Source organism: Rattus norvegicus, chromosome 4 (genome assembly GCF_036323735.1).
Source record: "Rattus norvegicus strain BN/NHsdMcwi chromosome 4, GRCr8, whole genome shotgun sequence".
Lineage (NCBI taxonomy): Eukaryota > Metazoa > Chordata > Mammalia > Rodentia > Muridae > Rattus > Rattus norvegicus.
The window spans coordinates 92,863,036-92,882,910 of record NC_086022.1 but is presented as its reverse complement, the minus strand read 5'-3'; positions in this window follow the sequence as shown (position 1 = coordinate 92,882,910).

Genomic DNA, 19,875 nt, shown 5'->3' with positions numbered 1-19,875 from the left:
TGACAATTTGAAACTGAAGTGACGGAAGGTGAGATGCTGGAAAGCACTGACTGGGAGCTAGCATGGCGATTTTCATTTGTTGCAGGACTTTTGGGGCTAATTCAAAATCTTCCATGGGATGGAACTGTTCAAATATAAAGTGAGTATTTTTAACTCCATTAAGCATTTCTGAAAATGCCCTGAAAGATACGGTCAGTGACATATTTTTATGATGACTCTAAGATTTAGTTTATAAAGGAAATTCATTACCACACTCAGATTCAATAGAATTAAGAAAAAAAACCTACACGGTCATATGGAAGGAAATGGAAGGTTGGGATACATTTTTGTTTTATTTTGTATTTTTATTATTTTTTTTATAATTCCCTACCTGGCTTGAGCTTGCACAGCCACTGTAAATTATTATTTACAATGTCCATGTTAGGTTCTGAAAACATTCATTCATTTTAGTCATTTGCTGTCTCTGCCTCTAACTTTTGCTTTCACTTCAGATTGCTCTCTAAGCCTGAGGACAGGTTCAGTGTGATAGAGCTGTTCCTTTTATAGTCAGTCAAACCTATGCTGTGTCACTTATTTTTTGCACCTTGACCAGATGTTGGTCTCAGCATTGACTATTGTATTAGCAATACTAGTTTTTCTTTTCTGGTATGGTAAAATATGCCGAAGCAATGTACAGAAAAAGAAGTTATTCTGGTCTGTAGTTCCAAAAAAGTAGGAATGATAGTTTGTATACGCTTGGCCCAGGGAGTGTCACTATTAGGAGGTGTGACCTTGTTGGAGTAGGCGTATCACTGTAGGTGTGGGCTTTAACACCCTCATCCTACCTACCTGGAAGCCAGTCTTCTCCTGCTTGCCTTCAGAACAAGATAGTAAACTCTCAGCTTCTCCTGCATCATGCCTGCCTGGACACTACCATGCTCCCACCTTGATGAGAGTGGACTAGACTTTTGAACTTGTCAACCAGCCCAAATTAAATGTTGTTCTTTATAAAAGTTGACTCGGTCATGGTGTCTCTTCATAGCTGTAAAACCCTAACTAAGACAGTAGGAAACACATTTCCAGTTATAAGCACAAAAAGGACTTTCTAAGCAGGATCCTAGCAGTACAAGCAAGAAGACAGCCAATTGATAAATGGAACTTAGTAAAACTGAAATAATTCATACAACAACAATTAATATCAATAAAAAATTATGACATGAAAGTAAAGAAAGTTGTCAAAAGCAAACAACCTAGCAAGAGAAGATAGTTTTAAAAATGTTCAATGTTTTTAACAATTGGAGAAATGAAAATTAAAAGGACAATATTTTTCAAATATGATATAGTAAGAATTAAAGGAACCTAATAGTTTTAACAGAATATTGGATTTTGACAGTAAACTTCACATAGCCCATTACTGAGTGCAAAAATACTGAGTATTTCTTGCCAATTCAGAAACAATAAAAGGTTTTGATTCATTTCTATAACAACTGCTACTATTATAGAGGCTCTCATCATGGTAGACCACCACAGAAAGTAAGTATAAAAGCGATTAGATTCGATAGAAAAAAATGCTGTGGCACTTGCAAAGCTTGTGCTACATGTGTGCAGGTGAAAAATATACTGGAACTAATAAGGCCAGTTCTGTGTATAATATGAGCATGTAAAAAGAAACTCCTGTCTACACATTGATAATGAATAAAAATCATAAAATTTCTGTAAACTATTGAAAACTATCATGGTTTATATAATACGTGTCTCATTCTAAAGCAAATATGTTCATTGTAAGAATCTCTCCGAAGAAAGCACTGTCATACCAGTGAGAGAAGAAGTGAGATGTATTCACAGGTAGAGACAGGATAGCTCCTGAAAGGCTTGGGTCCTGAGGACAGTTTTCATTCTCTCAGCTTATCCTCTAAAACCACAAGTCTGGGTGAGCAAGCAAGCAAGTTGGATTTTTCCAGGGCATGGGTGGAAATTTGCATTTTGCTTTTCAAAGGGCATATGTTACAGTTGATACAAATAAACTTTTCAAGTCAGGTGGCTGAGGGCAACAACCTATTTTGTTTCAGTGGATTCTACAGTTCCTCTGTTTCAAGGAGCAAGTTAAATCTTGTTTTTGCAATAAGCAGTGCAAATTGTACTTTCAGTAAATCACTAAATAACTCAATAATTCAATGTATAATAATTTGCTATTCCTACCTTATCTATCCCACATCAAGGTCTTGTTCTCCATATTGTATTCATTGAATCATAATTGGTCACAATTTCATCATTCGTTTAGTATTGCTGAAATCACACCTAATTGGTCTATTTAGAGGTAATGCATACTTGTAGAAAGTAGGTAACAGTGGAGTGCATTTGAATTATGTGTTTTGTCCCTGCACTCTTTCTTTTTTTTTTTTAGAAACTTTGCTCTGTAATATTAGAATTCATCTCTGTCCCAAGGTGATGAGGCCAATTGACAACAGTAGGGACCTCTACATATTAAATAAATCTTCCCTGCCTTCAAGTTCTGTCTTTGATATTACTTTCACTGTGACGGAAAGGTGAATGGTTGAATCTGGAGACTTCTTAGTATTAGAGAACTTGGCTTGCCTTGGGTTGTGTCCTCAGCTTTGAAAGACAAAATGACTAGAATATATACTATAGAATATCAGTGGAAGTGATCTTGAAAAAGAAAAGCTGATTCTCAAATTCAATAATCACCCAAAAGCTAAGAGAAGCCAAGTGAACTGAGGTATTTCCCCAATAGAGCTATGTAAACAACTGTATGTTTAAAAAATTTCTAAAAGTAAATAAAAAAATAACTGGATAATAATAATCACACTAGCTTTATTTCTATCAAAAGATTCCATATATAAGTAAGCAATTTATCTAGTAATGTAGTATTATAATTGAAATGTAGACAAAATATATATAATAGCATATGTAAATTAAATATGCATTAAAAATTATTTTGAAACATATAAAGGCCCAAAATCACTCTATTGGCTGTTTTGGAAAATAAAAACTATGCTCAAGAACTAAATGTGGTTAGTCTGTTCTTGTGTTTAATAAAGGTGTTTTGAAACACTCTAGGCTCATAAGTTCATGATTGTCTAATTTACAATAAACAGGAGAAGTCATGCTATTTCTACATAAGTGGTTCAGCTCATGAAACTGTCAAATACGTACTTCCTGTCTTTTTATGGAAAAAAATGTTTGCCAACACTTTGATTAGCATTTTGTAATGAAAACAATACTAAAATGAAGCCCCTGAGAATTTGGCAGAAATAATTTCACTGTATTCAAATAGAAGATGTGTTCTGAACGGGTATCACTGCTTTGGAACTCAAATCTCTACATCATGCTAAGTCCTCTAACTTAGGACCTCTAATGCTGAGGTCCAGACACCTTCCCTGAAACAGCTGTGGCTTGCTTACAGCACTACAGACTGACTCATATAAACGCCCATATACTTGAGCAAAGAGAAACAAACAAAGCTGAGTTTCCTTTTGGTATATTAACTGAACAGAGCACATTACATTTCATTGCCAAGAATTTAATATGTCTCCTAATCTGCTGCAAAAGAAAAAAAAAACTTACTATGTATGTCATGATAATATGCAGAATATCATTTCATTCATTGAGAAGAGTACACATGTATATGTGTAAAACTACTTATCATTACTGCAAATACCTTCAACGATAGAGAATAAGTGCCTAAACTAACAGCAAATATACAGGTAAACATAAAAGGGATATGGATGAAATAGACAAATGATAATAAAAAGACAGAAAAGGGTACAAGGGGACAGAGAAAATTCCCATCCATTAGTGTAAACAAGACCCATATGTGTCCTTTCCACTTAGACTCAGGAGCATATATCCATCTGTAGTACCCTCAGTTGAGCTTGAATGGCGAGAGTCAGGGGATCAGATGGTGTCTGACTTTCTGTAATGTGGCACATGCAGGCTTTCTCAGAGCATCTCCTCCCCTCTGAGCAATTGCTTATCTCTAAGGAGAAACTTTAAAAACCTGTGTGCACATGCTGTGTTGTGTGCCATTTAAGTAATTATCTTCCTAAGTTCCCATGTCTTTTGCCATTAAAGAAAACATTACTTTCTTAACTATGTCTGTTTTACTGCTTAAGCATAGTACTGTCCTGTTGTGAAACTAAACAAATGCTGAATTAAAGAAAAAACAACAACAACAACACTTCCTTAGAAATAACTACATTAACATATACACCCAGAAAAGGATAAAATAAAAAAAAACATACAGGAAGAAAAATTGTCAACTTCTAGTATGACCATAAAATTACAGCTAAGTATATGGAAGAGATAAAAATAAAAAGAAAATTGAAAGAGTACCTGCATACTGTGAAAGCAGAAGACAAAAAAAGACATAATGATTCTTTGGCAATGGTTCTAAGACCAATACCTTACCATGTTGTACCTACCTTGCAGGCCAAGGAAATGCACATCTTGACAAGTGTAACAGTCTCATTGGCAAGCACAACATAAAAAAAAAAAAACAAACAAACAAAGAAAATAGCACCTAACACTATGTACCTCTAAACTCTTTCAAATTTATGTTGTCTTTTTTTTATTTATCATTGTTACATATGGATAGCCAAACCTTTCTTGAGCAATGGTAACATTAAGGGACATGCAAACATGTAAAAAAGAAAACATGTAGGGCTTCAAACCTAGGCAAAGAACTGCATTCATCTAAGGAATGCTAAAAACAGGAGAAATGGTCTGCCCTGGAGAAGCACCCTACAATTCCTTAGCAATAACACATTCTTTCTTAGGTCGTTTTAGATTTAGTTCAGTCTTCCCTGGAATATACAACCTTCCTGCCTTGACCTCTGGAAAGCAGAGATGGCAAGATGGCCTAATGACATTAATTTTAAACAGGCCAATTTTGGAATTCTATGCATCAATATTCATTACATTTTAAGATATTTATTTAAGCCAAGTTCCACTTTTGATGAAAGTACTAAAATCATGAGTTTGAAAAGTGGTGTCCATGGTTTCTGCCTGTGCCTAGAGCTGAAACCCAGTCGCCACACACCTGAGAGCAGAGATAAGATCAACTTTTCTGCTTCAGGTGACCTGCCGGGTAGTCGCAGGTCACAGGAAGACAGAAGTCCTCTGGGACAGGGCACTTCTAGATTCTGGCTGTCCCCAGAACTGAACTGATCCAACCAGCTAACTGCACTCAAATCCTGTGGGGGAGAGAGCTGAACACCCAAAAGTACAGACAATCCTGAGACCACAGGACAGACCACCACCTCTGTCCACCTATGCCCTCATCCCTGGCCCAAGAGGAAACTGCATAGTGCTTCTGGATACAGGAATGTAGGAGCAGTCAGTGGCAGGAACCTATTGAGTCCAGCCTACACCTGAAACTGAACTGAACCAGTCACACAGCTCCATGCACCCGAATCCCATAGTGGGAGAGAACTGAACCCTCAGAAATGAGGACACATTACTTAGAACTCAGAGGAAACTACTCTCTGCCCACATTCCCTACCCAAGAGGAAACTGCCTAGTGCCATCTGGGCACCCTGGGTACAGGGACTTAGAAGCAGTCAGGGGAATGTCCCTTAGGGTTTCTGTCTCCAATTAGAGGTGAAAGCCAGTTGCCAGAAGCACCTTTACACCTGAGAGAAGAGCCTACTATTCCTAGATCCAGCTGAAAGTAAACAGGTCTATAGGAGTGCTGACACACTTGCCTATGAATTTCATAAAGTCATTGTTTTGATAGCTGAGTAATATTCCATTGTGAGGTAACCCAATCACAGAAAAACACGCATGGTATGCACTCACTGATAAGTGGCTATTAGCCCAAATGCTTGAATTACCCTAGATGCCTAGAACAAAAGAAACTCAAGACGGATGATCAAAATGTGAATGCTTCACTCCTTCTTTAAAAGGGGAACAAGAATACCCTTGGCAGGGAATAGAGAGGCAAAGATTAAAACAGACACAGAAGGAACACCCATTCAGAGCCTGCCACACATGTGGCCCATGCATATACAGTCATCCAATTAGACAAGATGGATGAAGAAAAGAAGTGCAGGCCGACAGGAGCCGGATGTAGATCTCTCCCGAGAGACACAGCCAGAATACAGCAAACACAGAGGCTTATGCCAGCAGCAAACCACTGAATTGAGAATAGGACCCCCGTTGAAGGAATCAGAGAAAGAACTGAAAGAGCTTGAAGGGGCTCGAGACCCCATATACACAACATTGCCAAGCAACCAGAGCTTCCAGGGACTAAGCCACTACCTAAAGACTATACATAGACTGACCCTGGACTCTGACCTCATAGGTAGCAATGAATATCCTAGTAAGAGCACCAGTGGAAGGGGAAGCCCTGGGTCCTGCTAAGACTGAACCCCCAGTGAACTAGATTGTTGGGGGGAGGGCGGCAAGGAGGGGAGGATGAGGATGGGAACACCCATAAAGAAGGGGAGGGGGGAGGAGGATGTTTGCCTGGAAACCGGGAAAGGGAATAACACTCGAAATGTATATAAGAAATACTCAAGTTAATAAAAAAAAAAGGAGTGCTGACACACAGGCCTACAAGAGGGTCAATCCACTGTCAGAGACAGCAATGATGGAAACATCAGAGACAACATGATGGAAAGAGGCAAGTGCAGGAAACTAAGCAACAGAAACCAAGAGTACTTGGCATCATCAGAGCCCAGTTCTCCCACCAAAGCAAATACTGGATTTCCAAATACATGGGAAAAGCAAGATTTAGATATGAAATCACAGTTTATGATGATGATGGAGGACGTTAAGAAGGACTAAATAACTCCTTTAAAGAAATATAGGACAACAAAGTAAATAAATAGAAGCCCTTAAAGAGGAAACACAAAATCCCCTTAAAGAATTACAAGAAAACACAGCCAAACAGGTGAAAGAATTAAACAAAATCAACCAGCAGATAAAAATAGAACCAAAAACAATAAAGAAAGCACAATGGGAGACAACCCTGGAGGTAGAAAACCTAGGGAAGAGATCAGGAGTCATAGATGTGAGCATCACCAACAGAATACAAGAGATAGAAGAGAGAATCTCGGGGACAGAAGATACCACAGAAAACATTGAAAAACAATAAAAGATAATGTAAAATGCAAAAAACTCCTAACCCAAAACATCCAGGAAATCCAGGACACAATAAGAAGATCAAACCTAAAAATAATAGGTATAGAAGAGAGTGAAGACTCCCAAATTAAAGGGCCAATACATACATAAGAGTCAGAACACCAAATGCACAAAAGAAAGAATATAAAAAGCAGTAAGGGTAAAAGATCAAGTAACATATAAAGGCAGACCTATAGGAATTACACCAGTCTTCTCAAAAGAGACTATGAAAGCCAAAAGAACCGGGGCAGATGCCATACAGACCCTAAGAGAACACAAATGCCAGTCCAAAGCTAGTATATCCAGCAAAACTGTCAAATAACATAGATGGAGAAAACAAGATATCCCACGGCAAAACCAAATTTACACAATATCTTTCTATAAATCCAGACTTACAAAGGATAATGAATGGAAAATTCCAACACAAGGAGGGAAGCTATACCCTAGAATAAATAAGAAAGTAATTTCCTTGCAACGATACCAAAAGAAGAGAAACACACAAACATAATTCCACCTCTATCAAAGAAAATAACGGGAAGCAACAATCACTATTAATTAATATCTCTCAACATGGATAGACTCAATTCCCCAATAGAAAGTCATAGACTAACAGACTGGATACGTAAAGAGGGTCCAGCATTTCACTGCATACAGAAAACACACCTCAAAGACAAAGACAGTTACTAACTCAGAGTAAAAGGCTGGAAAAAACTTTCCAAGCAAATGGTCAGAAGAAACAAGCTGGAGTAGCCATTCTAATATCGAATAAAATTGGCATTCAACCAAAAGTCACCTAAAATGATAGGGAATGACACTTCATATTCATCAAAGGAACAATTCACCAAGATTAACTCTCAATCCTAAGTATATATGACCCAAATTCAAAGGTCCCTATGTTCATAAAAGAAAGTTTACTAAAACCAAATCACACATTGTACCTCACACAATAACAGTAGGAGATTTTAACACCCTACTGTCATTAATGGACAGGTCATGGAAACAGAAAGTAAAAAAGACAGAGAAACTTATAGAAGTTATGAACCAAATGGACTTAAGAGATATTTTTAGAACATTTCATCCTAAAACAAAGAATATACCTTCTCAGCACCTCATGGTACCTTCTCCAGAGTTGACCATATAATTTGTCACAAAACAGGCCTCAACAGATACAGGAAGCTAGAAATAATCACATGCATCCTACCAGATCACCACAGACTAAGGCTGGTCTTCAAAAACAACAATGACAGAAAGCCCACATATACATGGAAGTTGAACAACGCTCTACTCGATGATAACCCGGTCAAGGAAGAAATAAAGAAAGAAATTAAAGACTTCTTAGAATTTAATGAAAATGAAGGCACAAAATACCCAAACTTATGGGACATAATGAGAGCTGTGCTAAGAACAGTCATGTGAGAGCTGAAACCTAGTACCAAGGAGCGACTTCAGGCCCGAGACTATAGGTAAGACCAACTTTTCTGCACTAAGTGATCTGCCTGTTGGTCTCAGGACACACAAAGGCAAAATTCCTCTGGGATTGGACACTTCTGGTTTCTATCTGGAGCCTGAACCTCACTAATCTGGGCTCACAGCTCCATGTTCCCAAACCCAGTGGGAGAGAGAGTTCATCGCCCAGTAGCTGGGCACTCCTGAGGCTGCAGGACAGGAGAGACCTCCAGTACTGACAAATCTTGCCCACATCCCTGGTCCAAGAGGAAACTGTATAGGGCCTCTGGGAACAGGAAGATAGGGGCACTCAAGCTGCAGGTGCCCTTCTGTCCAGACTGTGCCCAGATCTGAAGGGACCTGCTCATACAGTTCCCCATACCCAAAACCCATGTGAGGGAGAGCTAGACCTTCAGAGGGCAGACATGCCTGGGAAGCCAGAGGAGACTACTCTCTGCCCACATTTGACTCTAGAGGAAAACGACTACCGCCATCTTGGCCCCCTTTGCACAGGGACCCAGGAGAAGGCAAGGCAGGCCTTTCTGTTTGCTGCCCTCACAGAGAGCTGAAACCGAGCCCCAAGGAGCGACTTTAGTCCTGAGACCAGAGGTAAGATCAACATTTCTGCTCCAAGTGACCTGCCTGGTGGACTTAGGACACATGCCCACAGGAAGAGCTAAAGACCAGTAGACAGGAAAGACTACATGCCTTAAAGCAGAACATTCTCTTCCCATATCTAGCTGAAAGAAAACAGGAAAACAGGTCTATAGCACTCCTGAAACACAGGTCTATAGGATGGAATAGCCACTGTCAGAGATAGCAGAACAAGGTAACAACAGAGACAACCTGATGGTGAGAGGCAAGCACGGGAACCCAAGCAACAGAAACCAAGACTACATGGCATCATCGGAGCCCAATGACCCATCCAAAGCAAACACTGAATATCCAAACATACTAGAAAAGCAAGATCTAGATATTAAATCACATTTGATCATGATGATGGAGGACTTCAAGAAAGATATAAAGAACTCCCTTAGAGAAATGCAGGAAAACACAAATAAAAAAGTAGAAGCCTAAGAGAGGAATCACAAAAATTCCTGAAAGAATTCTAGGTGAAGGAATTAAAAATGGAAATAGAAGCAATAAAGAAAGCACAAAGGGAGACAACCTTGGATATAGAAAACCAGAGGAAGAGACAAGGAGCCATGGATAGAAGCATCACCAACAGAATACAAGAGATAGAATAGAGAATCTCAGGAACAGAAGATTCCATAGAAATCATCGACACAATTGTCAAAGATAATGTAAAATGGAATAAGCTACTGGTCCAAAACATACAGGAAAATATACAGAACACAATGGGAAGATCTAACCTAAAGATAGTAGGTATAGAAGAGAGTGAAGACTCCCATCTCAAAGGACCAGTAAATATCTTCAACATAATCATAGAAGAAAACTTCCCTAACCTAAAAAAAGAGATACCCATAGACATACAAGAAGCCTACAGAACTCCAAATAGATTGGACCAGAAAAGAAACTCCTTCCATAACATAATAGTCAAAACACAAAACGCACAAAACACAGAAAGCATATTAAAAGCAGTAAGGGAAAAAGGTCAAGTAACATACAAAGGCAGACCTATAGGAATTACAACAGACTTTTCACCAGAGAATATGAAAGCCAGAAGATCCTGGACAGATGTCATACAGACCCTAAGAGAACACAAATGCCAGCCCAGGTTACTGTATCCTGCAAAACTCTCAATTAACATAGATGGAGAAACCAAGATATTCCATGACAAAACCAAATTTACACAATATCTTTCTACAAATACAGCACTACAAAGGATAATAAATGGTAAAGCCCAACATAAGGAGGCAAGCTATACCCTAGAAGAAGCAAGAAACTAATCGTCTTGGCAACAAAACAAAGAAAAGAAAAGCACACAAACATAACCTCATATCCAAATATGAATATAACAGGAAGCAACAATCACTACTCCTTAAAATCTCCCAACATCAATGGACTCAATTCCCCAATAAAAAGACACAGATTAATAAACTGGATATGCAATGAGGACCCAGCATTTTGCTGCCTACAGGAAACACACCTCAGAGACAAAGACAGACACTACTTCGGATTAAAATGCTGGAAAACAACTTTCCTAGCAAATGTTCTGAAGAAGGAAGCTGGAGTAAGCATTCTAATATTGAATAAAATAGTTTTTCAACCAAAAGTCATCAAAAAAGATACGGAACGACACTATATATTCAACAAATGAAAAATCCAACAAGATGAACTCTCAATCCTAAATATCTATGCTCCAAATACAAGGGCACCTATACACATAAAAGAAACTTTACTAAAGCTCAAAGCACACATTGCACTTCACACAATAATAGTAGGAGATTTCAACACCCCTCTCTCATCAATGGACAGATCATCGAAACAGAAATTAAGCAGAGACATAGACAGACTAAGGGAAGTCATGTACCAAATGGACTTAACAGATATTTATAGAATACTCTATCCTAAAATAAAAGGATATACCTTCTTCTTACCACCTCATGGTACTTTCTCCAAAACTGACCATATACTCGGTCATAAAACGTGCCTCAACAAATACAGAAAGATAGAAATAATCCCATGTGTCCTATCAGACCACCATGGACTAAACCTGGTCTTCAGTAACAATAAGGAAATAATGCCCACATATATGTGGAAATTGAACAGTGCACTTATCAATGATAACCTGGTCATGGAAGAAATAAAGAAAGAAATTGAAGACTTCTTAGAATTTAATGAAAATGAAGGTACCACATACCCAAACTTATGGGACACAATGAAAGCTGTGCTAAGAGGAAAACTCATAGCTCTGAGTGCCTGCAGAAAGAAACAGGAGAGAGCATATATCAGCAGCTTGATGGCACACCTAAAAGCTCTAGAACAAAAAGAAGCAAATACACCCAGGAGGAGTAGAAGGCAGGAAATAATCAAACTCAGAGCTGAAATCAACCAAGTTGAATCAAAAAGGACCCTACAAAGAATCAACAGAACCAAAAGTTGGTTCTTTGGGAAAATCAACAAGATAGATAAACCCTTAGCTAGACTAATGAGAGGACATTTTTCATTTACATTTCAAATGTTATCCCCTTTCCTGATTTCAAGTCCATAAACCCCCATTTCATCCACCTCCCCCTTCTTCTATGAAGGAGTTTCACCTCTCCAACCACCCACCCCTTTTTGCCTCCCCACCCTGATAGTCTTCTACAGAGAGGGGTCCAGCCTTGCCAGGACCATGGACTTCTATTACTATTGGTGCCCAACAAGGCCATCCTCTGCCACATATGGAGCTGGAGCCATAGGTCTGTCCATGTTACTCTTTGGGTGGTGGTCTAGTCCCTACAAGGTCTGCTTGGTTGGCATTATTGTTCTTATGGGGGGTGCAAACACCTTCAGCTCCTTCAATCCTTTCTCAAACTCCTCCAATGGCGATCCATTCTCAGTTCAATGGTTGGCTGTGAGCATTTGCCTCTGCATTTGTCATGCTCTGGCAGAGCCTCTCAGCAGATAGTATATGAGGCTCCTGTCAGTCAGCCTGCATTTTTTGGCATCAGTAATATTATCTGGTGGGTGGGGTTGGGTATGTATATGAGCTGGATCCTCAGGTCAGGCAGGCTCTCAATGGCCATTCCTTCAGTCTCTGCTCCAAATTTTGTCTCCATATCTCCTCCTATGAATATTTTCCCCCTTTTAAGAAGGACTGAAATAACTTTGGTTATCCTTCTTGAGCTTCATGTGGTCTTTGGCTTGTATCTTGGGTAATTTGAGCTTTGGGGCTATTATCCACTTATCAGTGAGTGTGTCCCATTAGTACGTTTTTGTGATTAGGTTATCTCACTCAGGATGCATCTACACAATGGAGTACTACTCAGCCATTAAAAACAATGGCTTCATGAAATTCAAAGGCAAATACAGTTTTATATTAGTTAAAGATTTTAAGAAACTTATGGTAATATATTTTAAGTAGCATACATGTAACTCTTAAGAAAAATTAATTAAGCCCAGACCCCGTGAGAGAGAGACCCAACCGCCAGGTCAGGTGGGCACTCCTGAGGCTGCAGAGCAGAAGAGACCACCAACACTGCTCACCACTGCCCACATCCCTGGCCCAAGAGGAAACTGTATAAGGCCTCTGGGCTCCCGTGGGGGAGGGCCCAGGAGCGGCAGGACCCCTGCCTGAGACACCTCCGGAACCTGAAGGAAACAGACCGGATAAACAGTTCTCTGCACCCAAATCCCGTGGGAGGGAGAGCTAAACCTTCAGAGAGGCAGACAAGCCTGGGAAACCAGAAGAGACTGCTCTCTGCACACACATCTCGGACGCCAGAGGAAAAAGCCAAAGACCATCTGGAACCCTGGTGCACTGAAGCTCCCGGAAGGAGCGGCACAGGTCTTCCTGGTTGCTGCCGCTGCAGAGAGCCCGTGGGCAGCACCCCACGAGTGAACTTGAGCCTCGGGACCACAGGTAAGACCAACTTTTCTGCTGCAAGAAAGCTGCCTGGTGAACTCAAGACACAGGCCCACAGGAACAGCTGAAGACCTGTAGAGAGGAAAAACTACACGCACAAAAGCAGAACACTCTGTCCCCATAACTGACTGAAAGAGAGGAAAACAGGTCTACAGCACTCCTGACACACAGGCTTATAGGACAGTCTAGCCACTCTCAGAAATAGCAGAACAAAGTAACACTAGAGATAATCTGATGGCGAGAGGCAAGTGCAGGAACCCAAGCAACATGAACCAAGACTACATGGCACCATCGGAGCCCAATTCTCCCATCAAAACAAACATGGAATATCCAAACACACCAGAAAAGCAAGATCTAGTTTCAAAATCATTTTTGATCATGATGCTGGAGGACTTCAAGAAAGACGTGAAGAACTCCCTTAGAGAACAAGTAGAAGCCTACAGAGAGGAATAGCAAAAATGCTTGAAAGAATTCCAGGAAAACATAAATAAACAAGTAGAAGCCCATAGAGAGAAGACACAAAAATCCCTGAAAGAATTCCAGGAAAACATAAATAAACAAGTAGAAGCCCATAGAGAGAAAACACAAAAATCCCTGAAAGAATTCCAGGAAAACACAATCAAACAGTTGAAGGTATTAAAAATGGAAATAGAAGCAATCAAGAAAGAACACATGGAAACAACCCTGGATATAGAAAACCAAAAGAAGAGACAAGGAGCTGTAGATACAAGCTTCACCAACAGAATACAAGAGATGGAAGAGAGAATCTCAGGAGCAGAAGATTCCATAGAAATCATTGACTCAACTGTCAAAGATAATGTAAAGCAGAAAAAGCTACTGGTCCAAACCATACAGGAAATCCAGGACTCAATGAGAAGATCAAACCTAAGGATAATAGGTATAGAAGAGAGTGAAGACTCCCATCTCAAAGGACCAGTAAATATCTTCAACAAAATCATAGAAGAAAACTTCCATAACCTAAAAAAAGAGATACACATAGACATACAAGAAGCCTACAGAACTCCAAATAGATTGGACCAGAAAAGAAACACCTCCTGTTACATAATTGTCAAAACACCAAACACACAAAATAAAGAAAGAATATTAAAAGTAGTAAGGGAAAAAGGTCAAGTAACATATAAAGGCAGACCTATCAGAATCACACCAGTCTTCTTGCCAGAAACTATGAAGGCCAGAAGATCCTGGACTGATGTCATACAGACCCTAAGAGAACACAAATGCCAGCCCAGGTTACTGTATCCAGCAAAACTCTCAATTAACATTGATAGAGAAACCAAGATATTTCATGACAAAACCAAATTTACACAATATCTTTCTACAAATCCAGCACTACAAAGGATAATAAATGGTAAAGCCCAACATAAGGAGGCAAGCTATACCCTAGAGGAAGCAAGAAACTAATTGTCTTGTCAACAAAACAAAGAGAATGAAAGCACACAAACATAACCTCACATCCAAATATGAATATAACGGGAAGCAATAATCACTATTCCTTAATATCTCTCAATATCAATGGCCTCAAAACCCCAATAAAAAGACATAGATTAACAAACTGGATACGCAACGAGGACCCTGCATTCTGCTGCCTACAGGAAACACACCTCAGAGACAAGGACAGACACTACCCCAGAGTGAAAGGCTGGAAAACAACTTTCCAAGCAAATGGTCAGAAGAAGCAAGCTGGAGTAGCCATTCTAATATCAAATAAAATCAATTTCCAACTAAAAGTCATCAAAAAAGATAAGGAAGGACACTTCATATTCATCAAAGGAAAAATCCACCAAGATGAACTCTCAATCCTAAATATCTATGCCCCACATACAAGGGCACCTACATACGTAAAAGAAACCTTACTAAAGCTCAAAACACACATTGCACCTCACACAATAATAGTGGGAGATTTCAACACCCCACTCTCATCAATGGACAGATCATTGAAACAGAAATTAAACAGTGATGTCGACAGACTAAGAGAAGTCATGAGCCAAATGGACTTAACGGATATTTATAGAACATTCTATCCTAAAGCAAAAGGATATACCTTCTTCTCAGCTCCTCATGGTACTTTCTCCAAAATTGACCATATAATTGGTCAAAAAACGGGCCTCAACAGGTACAAAAAGATAGAAATAATCCCATGCGTGCTATCGGACCACCACGGCCTAAAACTGGTCTTCAATAACAATAAGGGAAGAATGCCCACATATACGTGGAAATTGAATAATGCTCTACTCAATGATAACCTGGTCAAGAAAGAAATAAAGAAAGAAATTAAAAACTTTTTAGAATTTAATGAAAATGAAGATACAACATACCCAAACTTATGGGACACAATGAAAGCTGTGATAAGAGGAAAACTCATAGCGCTGAGTGCCTGCAGAAAGAAACAGGAAAGAGCATATGTCAGCAGCTTGACAGCACACCTAAAAGATCTAGAACAAAAAGAAGCAAATACACCCAGGAGGAGTAGAAGGCAGGAAATAATCAAACTCAGAGCTGAAATCAACCAAGTAGAAACAAAAAGGACCATAGAAAGAATCAACAGAACCAAAAGTTGGTTCTTTGAGAAAATCAACAAGATAGATAAACCCTTAGCCAGACTAACGAGAGGACACAGAGAGTGCGTCCAAATTAACAAAATCAGAAATGAAAAGGGAGACATAACAACAGATTCAGAGGAAATTCAAAAAATCATCAGATCTTACTACAAAAACCTATATTCAACAAAACTTGAAAATCTTCAGGAAATGGACAATTTCCTAGACAGAGACCAGGTACCGAAGTTAAATCAGGAACAGATAAACCAGTTAAACAACCCCATAACTCCTAAGTAAATAGAAGCAGTCATTAAAGGTCTCCCAACCAAAAAGAGCCCAGGTCCAGACGGGTTTAGTGCAGAATTCTATCAAACCTTCATAGAAGACCTCATACCAATATTATCCAAACTATTCCACAAAATTGAAACAGATGGAGCCCTACCGAATTCCTTCTACGAAGCCACAATTACTCTTATACCTAAACCACACAAAGACACAACAAAGAAAGAGAACTTCAGACCAATTTCCCTTATGAATATCGACGCAAAAATACTCAATAAAATTCTGGCAAACCGAATTCAAGAGCACATCAAAACAATCATCCACCATGGTCAATTAGGCTTAATCCCAGGCGTGCAGGGATGGTTTAATATACGGAAAACAATCAACGTGATCCATTATATAAACAAACTGAAAGAACAGAACCACATGATCATTTCATTAGATGCTGAGAAAGCATTTGACAAAATTCAACACCCCTTCATGATAAAAGTCCTGGAAAGAATTCAAGGCCCATACCTAAACATAGTAAAAGCCATATACAGCAAACCAGTTGCTAACATTAAACTAAATGGAGAGAAACTTGAAGCAATCCCACTAAAATCAGGGACTAGACAAGGCTGCCCACTCTCTCCCTACTTATTCAATATAGTTCTTGAAGTTCTAGCCAGAGCAATCAGACAACAAAAGGAGATCAAGGGGATACAGATCAGAAAAGAAGAGGTCAAAATATCACTATTTGCAGATGACATGATAGTATATTTAAGTGATCCCAAAAGTTCCACCAGAGAACTACTAAAGCTGATAAACAACTTCAGCAAAGTGGCTGGGTATAAAATTAACTCAAATAAATCAGTTGCCTTCCTCTATACAAAAGAGAAACAAGCCGAGAAAGAAATTAGGGAAACGACACCCTTCATAATAGACCCAAATAATATAAAGTACCTCGGTGTGACTTTAACCAAGCAAGGAAAAGATCTGTACAATAAGAACTTCAAGACACTGAGGAAAGAAATTGAAGAAGACCTCAGAAGATGGAAAGATCTCCCATGCTCATGGATTGGCAGGATTAATATAGTAAAAATGGCCATTTTACCAAAAGCGATCTACAGATTCAATGCAATCCCCATCAAAATACCAATCCAATTCTTCAAAGAGTTAGACAGAACAATTTGCAAATTCATCTGGAATAACAAAAAACCCAGGATAGCTAAAGCTATCCTCAACAATAAAAGGACTTCAGGGGGAATCACTATCCCTGAACTCAAGCAGTATTACCTAGAAATAGTGATAAAAACTGCATGGTATTGGTACAGAGACAGACAGATAGACCAATGGGATAGAATTGAAGACCCAGAAATGAACCCACACACCTATGGTCACTTGATTTTTGACAAAGGAGCCAAAACCATCCAATGGAAAAAAGATAGCATTTTCACCAAATGGTGCTGGTTCAACTGGAGGTCAACATGTAGAAGAATGCAGATCAATCCATGCTTATCACCCTGTACAAAGCTTAAGTCCAAGTGGATCAAGGACCTCCACATCAAACCAGACACACTCAAACTAATAGAAGAAAAACTAGGGAAGCATCTGGAACACATGGGCACTGGAAAAAATTTCCTGAACAAAACACCAATGGCTTACGCTCTAAGATCAAGAATTGACAAATGGGATCTCATAAAACTGCAAAGCTTCTCTAAGGCAAAGGACACTGTGGTTAGGACAAAACGGCAACCAACAGATTGGGAAAAGATCTTTACCAATCCTACAACAGATAGAGGCCTTATATCCAAAATATACAAAGAACTCAAGAAGTTAGACCACAGGGAAACAAATAACCCTATTAAAAAATGGGGCTCAGAGCTAAACAAAGAATTCACAGCTGAGGAATGCCAAATGGCTGAGAAACACCTAAAGAAATGTTCAACATCTCTAGTCATAAGGGAAATGCAAATCAAAACAACCCTGAGATTTCACCTCACACCAGTGAGAATGGCTAAGATCAAAAACTCAGGGGACAACAGATGCTGGCGAGGATGTGGAGAAAGAGGAACACTCCTCCATTTTTGGTGGGATTGCAAACTGGTACAACCATTCTGGAAATCAGTCTGGAGGTTCCTCAGAAAATTGGACATTGAACTGCCTGAGGATCCAGCTATACCTCTCTTGGGCATATACCCAAAAGATGCCCCAACATATAAAAAAGACACGTGCTCCACTATGTTCATTGCAGCATTATTAATAATAGCCAGAAGCTGGAAAGAACCCAGATGCCCTTCAACAGAGGATTGGATACAGAAAATGTGGTACATCTACACAATGGTATATTACTCAGCTATCAAAAACAACGACTTTATGAAATTCGTAGGCAAATGGCTGGAACTGGAAAATATCAACCTGAGTGAGCTAACCCAAACACAGAAAGACATACATTGTATGCACTCACTGATAAGTGGCTATTAGCCCAAATGCTTGAATTACCCTAGATGCCTAGAACAAATGAAACTCAAGACAGATGATCAAAATGTGAATGGTTCACTCCTTCTTTAAAAGGGGAACAAGAATACCCTTGGCAGGGAAGAGAGAGGCAAAGATTAAAACAGAGACTGAAGGAACACCCATTCAGAGTCTGCCCCACATGTGGCCCATGCATATACAGCCATCCAATTAGACAAGATGGATGAAGCAAAGAAGTGCAGACCGACAGGAGCCGGATGTAGATCGCTCCTGAGAGACACAGCCAGAATACAGCAAATACAGAGGCGAATACCAGCAGCAAACCACTGAACTGAGAATAGGACCCCCGTTGAAGGAATCAGAGAAAGAACTGGAAGAGCTTGAAGGGGCTCGAGACCCCATATGTACAACAACGCCAAGCAACCAGAGCTTCCAGGGACTAAGCCACTACCTAAAGACTATACATGGACTGACCCTGGACTCTGACCTCATAGGTAGCAATGAATATCCTAGTAAGAGCACCAGTGGAAGGGGAAGCCCTCGGTCCTGCTAAGACTGAAACCCGAGTGAACTAGACTGTTGGGGGGAGGGGGACACCAATAAGAAAGGGGAGGGGGGAGGGGGATGTTTGCCCGGAAACTGGGAAAGGGAATAACACTCGAAATGTATATAAGAAATACTCAAGTTAATAAAAACAAAACAAAAAAAAAAAAAAAACCAACCCTGAGATTTCACCTCACACCAGTGAGAATGGCTATTATCAAAAACTCAGGGGACAACAGATGCTGGTGAGGATGTGGAGAAAGAGGAACACTCCTCCATTGTTGGTGGGATTGCAGACTGGTAAAACCATTCTGGAAATCAGTCTGGAGGTTCCTCAGAAAATTGGACATTGAACTGCCTGAGGATCCAGCTATACCTCTCTTGGGCATATACCCAAAAGATGCCTCAACATATAAAAGAGACACGTGCTCCACTATGTTCATTGCAGCCTTTTTATAATAGCCAGAAACTGGAAAGAACCCAGATGCCCTTCAACAGAGGAATGGATACAGAAAATGTGGTACATCTACACAATGGAATATTACGCAGCTATCAAAAACAACGAGTTTATGAAATTCGTAGGCAAATGGTTGGAACTGGAAAATATCATCCTGAGTGAGCTAACCCAATCACAGAAAGACATACATGGTATGCACGCATTGATATGTGGCTATTAGCCCAAATGCTTGAATTACCCTAGATCCCTTGAACAAACGAAACTCAAGATGGATGATCAAAATGTGAATGCTTCACTCCTTCTTTAAATGAGGAAAAAGAATACCCTTGGCAGGGAAGGGAGAGGCAAAGATTAAAACAGAGACTGATGGAACACCCATTCAGAGCCTGCCCCACAGGTGGCCCATACATATACAGCCACCCAATTAGACAAGCTGGATGAAGCAAAGAAGTGCAGACCGACAGGAGCCGGATGTAGAT